Here is a 6,406-nt window from a genome sequence, read left to right on the forward strand (position 1 = left end):
GAAGAGCCCATGCAGGATCAGTATTTCTGGCAGGACCTGTGGCCCATGGTGCACCCATGCTGGAGCAATCTGCTCTTCATGGACTGTACGTGGAGAGGATCCACGTAGGAGCAGTTTGTGAAGGACTGTATCCCATGAGAATGATCCCACGCAGGAGCAGAGGAACAGCAAGAGGAGGAAGGAGCAGCAGAGATGAAGTGTTTAAAAGGCAGTATTTAAAGAATTTGTCTTCTCATAAGGAACGTGTTTACTGACTACAAATTCTATTGCTGTCACAACCCCTACTCTTACAAGGAAAAGTTACCAACTTACTTGGTCACTAAAATAAGCTGTTACACTGAACAGTCTTGTTAACTGCTTGGTAATAAAGATGGTCACACTATGTGCTTGTAAAGGACAGTGTTGAATACAAACAAAAGGGCCTTCTGTTCTTCATCCAGCTAAGTGGAGACTTATTCTCAGAATGATAGGAACTTCCCAGATGTGTCTTACTCATACTAAAAAAGACCCATTGCCTTCTTAGTTCCTCAGAGGTTCATGCTGAGGTAAGAGAAGGGATTCTAGAGGTTTGGGAGAATCAGATTATGGAACTTTGCAATTGAAGTATTAAGACTGGTATGAAAGAAAGATGAATAGAAATTTGTGTGTGCAGAAGTACCAGAAGAAAGAGCAAGAGAAAGAAAGAAACAGAAAGGGTCAAAAGATAGCATGGGTTGTGAGCAGAGCTTAGCATTTCATGGACCACAACCTTTGTGTATGCATTTGCATTATACATTATGCATATGTGTGTGCAATTTCATTCAGTGACCAGAGAGCAAGAAGACAAAGAACAAACTGAAGCCATAAGATATGACAGGAAGACAAGTAGAGCCATAGGAAACCTAAAAGAGGAAGAGGGGGGACAGTATCTGACTCAGCGGCTTTGTTGAAGACTCACAAAGAGTGAAATAAGATACAGAGGCAAAAGATGACATTAACTTTCCATTTTTAAAAGGGTATGAAAGACCAGTTCGCTGTTACCAGCAAAAGGAGTCCAGGAGATATACTGAGAACGTGATCGCTGATGTTCCCTCGTCCTCTGTTGTTGCACACAAGTAATCCTGGCTGGACTATTTGTATTCATATCTCAGTGGTTGTATTCACTGAATGCACGTGGGCAGAGTCACCTTTTGCAGGAAGATAAATAAAGTATCACTTTTGCCTTCTGTATGGTCTGCATTGAGTTTTCTTACACTGACTGCTACAAAAGGATAAAGTTAAATTATACTCTATGAAAAAGGAATTTTAAAATATTACAAAACCATATATTATTAGGTGGACTTGTTGAGACTAATGTAAAACCACAGTCTTTGTCATGTATGTCAGACAAGTTTTAAATTTGATTATTGCTTAATGAGCTTCACATAAATATCACTGTGTCCTTATTTGCCTTTGGTTTGTTTGTTTGTTTTACCTTTCAGAGGAGAGGGCAGAGGAGTCCATCGCAGTGGTGGACTCTGGGTGTGAGACCACCAGGATTAGCTGCCCTAAGCTAAATTCCTCCTCTGCCCTGGTACATTTTATTTTATACCTCTACTGAAGTACTCCTAGAACCATAGAATTGTCTGTAGCAGGAGTAGTGTGGCCAGTAGGACCAGGGAGGCGATTGTCCCCCTGTCCTCTGCACTGGTAAGGCCCCGCCTCGAGTGCTGTGTTCAGTTTTGGGCCCCTCACCACAAGAAGGACACTGAGGTGCTGGAGCGTGTCCAGAGAAGGGCAACGGAGCTGTGAGGGGTCTGGAGCACGTCTGGTGAGGAGCGGCTGAGGGTCCTGGGGGTGTTCAGCCTGGAGAAGAGGAGGCTGAGGGGAGACCTTCTCTCTCTCTACAGCTCCCTGAAGTAAATCTGGAGGTATTTAATAATAAATACCCTGGAGGTATTTAAAAGATGTGTAGACATGGCTCCTAGGGACGTGGTGCAGTGGTGGACTCCGCAGTGTGAGGTTAATGGTTGGACTCGCTGATCTTAAAGGTCTTTCCCAACCTCAATGATTCTATGATTCTTCTTCTATGATTCTATGATTCTTTGGAGCTGGCGTAATTTAGAAGTTCTGTCTATGAGCTTTCCTCCTTGAAGATGATGGTGCATTTTAATTTTTGTCAGGGAAATTTCAAGAAACAAATCAGTAATGATGAAGTCATATTATAATTATGAGAATTCCCTCAATATTTCATGTCTTCTTTATTACATTTACAGGGGTTTTGTGCTGATCAATCTGAATTGGAAAACACTTGAAGGACAAGTGCAAACCAGGGTGGGGGGGATCCTAAGCTATTTTAGGAAAAGCTTATGTGGGGGTTGTCATGTCTACACCCCTAATAGTTACACATATTAAGAATGGCTTTAGGATTAAGAGGAAATACTTGCAATCTCTGTAACCACCCTTCTTTGCAAGCATATTTGAAGAAATTCTGTTGTACGCTCATAGTTTGACATATAAAAATTGTTTAGAGACTCCTTACCTCCTGTATTATAAGTTGTACCTAAATGCAAGGGAAAAGAGAAAATTTGGCATCTTCCTCTACACTGTTTGCAAGTACTTAGGTAGATTCTTATTCTTGCTATGAACGTGTATCAACTAAATACTTCTGGTGAAGCTGGTTTTTGATGGGTTTGTGTTTTGTGCCAATCTTAAAATTGATTCCTGATTCTTTGCAATCACTGCTGGTCACATTTCTTATTAATTTTTAAACTCAGTGACGTGAAAATCTCATTTGAACAAGTGTGTCACTAAATCCATTTGATAATTACTATATTACTTGAAATGAATTATCACGTTTTTAAGTTGCCCTGTCAGTATTGTGCCAGTCAGTTGGTTTCCAAGTTTGGGGTAACAGGTATATAGCTTCGAGAGAAATTTGAAAGCTCTTTTGTCAGTGGAAGAAATTTGCTGCTAATTCTGTGTGGGATGAATTAGTATCCTTCTAGTGTTTATATGATTGAAACATGAAAATCGGTGGTCACAGGATTCAAGATGGACTCATTCTGTTCCAGTTTCACCTAATGATAATCTAGCTGGACTAAACTGAAGCAATCTTCCAGTTTCAAGAAATTTTCACTTGGTGGATTGTTTTGTAAAGATCTTGGCCTGTAAAGTCTTGGCCTGAAATTAACGTCTCACAATAGGGAAAAAACGCACAGCATGTAGAGAAAAATCATTCATATATGAAGTAAGGATTTTAACAAAGCTGTCTTATGATAAGTAGAAAAAATAATATTTAAAACTTCCACATCTTGTTTGCAGGCAGAACAGAAAAAGATCAGAAATATTTATCAAACACAGAGAATTCAAAGCCAGTGTGCCTCCTTTAAGGGTTCCTAAAGCTGAGGGAAGAAACATCAGATGAGGTACGCCATTATTCAACTCTTGTATGATATTACTTTTTAAATTGTGGATTCTCATATTGTAGGATGGTTTAGAACTTGATGGAAAGTTAGACTTTTTAAAGACCTTTCAAATGGGAAAGGAACAGTGTTTAAATAGTTGGGCTTTGAAGGAGCAGGCTTCTCTTTCACCACGAGGAGGCTCTAATGTAACGGGATTGGAACAGTAAAACATTTTTCTATAGAAGTAAGCAAATAAGTAATGTCAGGACATACCATCGTCAGAAATAAACACACAAAAAACCCTGATCCCAAAACTTGTTCCAGTCATCCTTCCCCCTTTATCTTCTTTTCCCTCTACTTTGTCTTTTTCCTTCCTTTCCCTCCCTCCCCCTCCAAATTATTCATGCCTAAATATGCTTGAAAACATTATTTGGTAACAGGATTTAAACTTTTACCCTATGAGCTTTTAGGTTCCAAGCACTTTTAATTCCTCAGTGCAGTTACTTTAAGCATAAACAAGATTTTTCTGCTGAAAATATTTTACTAAAAAGTAAATAAAAATATCTAAAGTAATATAAAAAAACTCTCAAAAAAAAGAGAATATGGCACCTTTTTGATTTCTTGCTAAGCCTGTGAAGCAGTGCACACATGTTACATTCCTACCATTTCCTTTGTAGCAACATGTGCATATTGGTTTAAATGAAGTTTTCTGGACTTAGCATATGACAGCAACACATCTGCCTTTTTTAGAAATACAGTTTCACTTTTGGGGATTTTTTTTTTAAGAGAAATAGAACACAAGCATTCTTCACCAGGAAGCAGCAATAAAAGAGACCAAAATCTTTACCACGTGATATAGTTTGGATATCATCAGAATTGTTTCACGTCTGTTGAAATTTATTACAGTAATTGAATTTCATGAAGGCACCTGAAATTTTACTTATCTGTGCAATGTACGCCTGTTTTGAAACTAGGCGACTAAGTACATGCACAGGTTTGTGGCTTTTTGGCTACATTTATGGGGGGGAGGAGAGAGGGAGAAAAAAGAATACACCCCACCCCACTCCCCATCTAGAAATTCAGTTAGTGCAGTAATGATCCAAAGTAAACAAATATTCCTCAAGATGTAATGGTAACCTCTTCAGCACACTTTTGGGTAGCAGACAATTTGTTGTTCCGAGTTCTTGTTCCAAGTTGCTGTTACTAGCATGTAAGGAGTATTTTCTACTTTGGGGAAACTCTTTCTGGACAGATAGGAAACAAATGTCAGCAACATGGTAAATATTAACACATGAACATCAGGTAATCTGTGACACTTCTGTTAGTTTGGAAACTATACAGACAGTAACAATTCAGAAGTTTATATAATTACATGAAGCTAAGTTAGTATGAATAAGAGGTAGTGTAACTGTCTTATTTGTTATTGTTGTTGTTTAAGTAACAACTGTTTTTTTCTTGGTGCCTAGACTTTCAAGCAATTTCTACATTTCCTCCACTGCCAAGGATCCCTCTTTGTCCAGAGCTTGCTGAAGAATTCAAAGACCCTCCTCAAAATCCTGAAACTAAAAGTGGCTGACGTGCAAAATCCAAACGGGATTGCACTGTCACGGACCCTTGCAGAAATTGATCCCTACAGTTATCACTTGTATCTGTTCCACGAAAACTTTAGCAACAATTCTGCATCACATTGGAAGAAAACATGCAAAATAAGGGCTTTGCCACTTTGGATGGCTTGCTGTTTATTACAAGTCATCATCCCAAAGAAGTTACTTTGTTATTCATTGAAAAGATATACACGGCCGTTAGAGACCATTTTGTGATACACAATCTATAACTCCTTAAAAAACTCTTTAGGAGACCCAGACAGCCTTAACAAGTGGTCTACTATTGTTCCACGGTGAAGTACTATATTGCTACTTGCAGGGAGTTCTGACTCAAAGCATTATTTGTACAGCTGTTGGTATTCATTTCCTTATGTTTCCAACTTGTTACAGTCTGTTATGAACTTTATTCCATTAATTCTGTAAGCTTGTTTCTACAGCCTTGAAAATGAAGTGTTGTTTTTAAAACTAATTTACTTCCACATTTCACTTTCTTTCATTTTATTACTTCAGGGGATTATTGCACATATGAAAGAAATGAAAAATTTAATAAAATTTTCAGCTTCATTATTTTATTTCAGTGGCATTGAGGAACCATGAATTTAGGGATCTTAGCTCTCTAGTGTTTCGAAAAGTAGTAGCTCATCTTACTCCTATTTTTAGAAATTATAGGAAGGATTCTTTTGTTTTGTCTGTTCAGCTAAATGGCACAAGCTTCCACAACACTTAAGATAAGACAACACTGCTAGATAAGACAACACTGCTGCAGTCCCTCTTGTTATTTTGAAGCCATTAAGAACCATGTAAAAAAAATTGTTGATGTAGATAGGGTTATTCAATAGTTAATGCCTAGGCAGCACAGTTCTTATCACCTACAATGCATTTTTTAAAAAAAGATATCTCATAGCAAAGTAGTGCAGAACTTCATTTTCTCTTGTCCTGGATGAAATAAATTAAAAAAAAAAAAAAACACATATTTTTTAAAAAAAGAAAACGTATATGGACATAAATATTCTAGATTTGTTTTCCAAGATTGTTTCCTGTACCTCCTTTCAGATGGTTACTTGCTGGGTAAAAAATGTCAAGGTAGATTCACAGCTGCTAGTGAATATTTTAATAGTTTGGACTTTTCCCTTTTGTTCACTGTGATTAGAAGGCAGAAATTTTATGGGGTTTGGAAAATTGTTTCTGGGGAGTTGGGGGGTGGGAGGGTTGGATCAATCTGTACAAACCCACCCATGTTGTTATCATCTCAGTGCAAACCTGAAGCTTGGACCGGAACAGATATAGAAGTCACCGGCCTGTTTCTAACATTATTTACTCACATGGTCAAGGCACTCAACCTAATCTTAAATACACAGCTGTATCTGCAAATGATGAAAAAAAAATCCACCCTTACAAGTAAACTACTTCGCAGAGCATCTGTGGATATTGCATTAC

This window comes from Vanellus vanellus (genome assembly GCF_965231255.1).
Source record: "Vanellus vanellus genome assembly, chromosome: 14".
In the NCBI taxonomy this organism is placed as follows: domain Eukaryota; kingdom Metazoa; phylum Chordata; class Aves; order Charadriiformes; family Charadriidae; genus Vanellus; species Vanellus vanellus.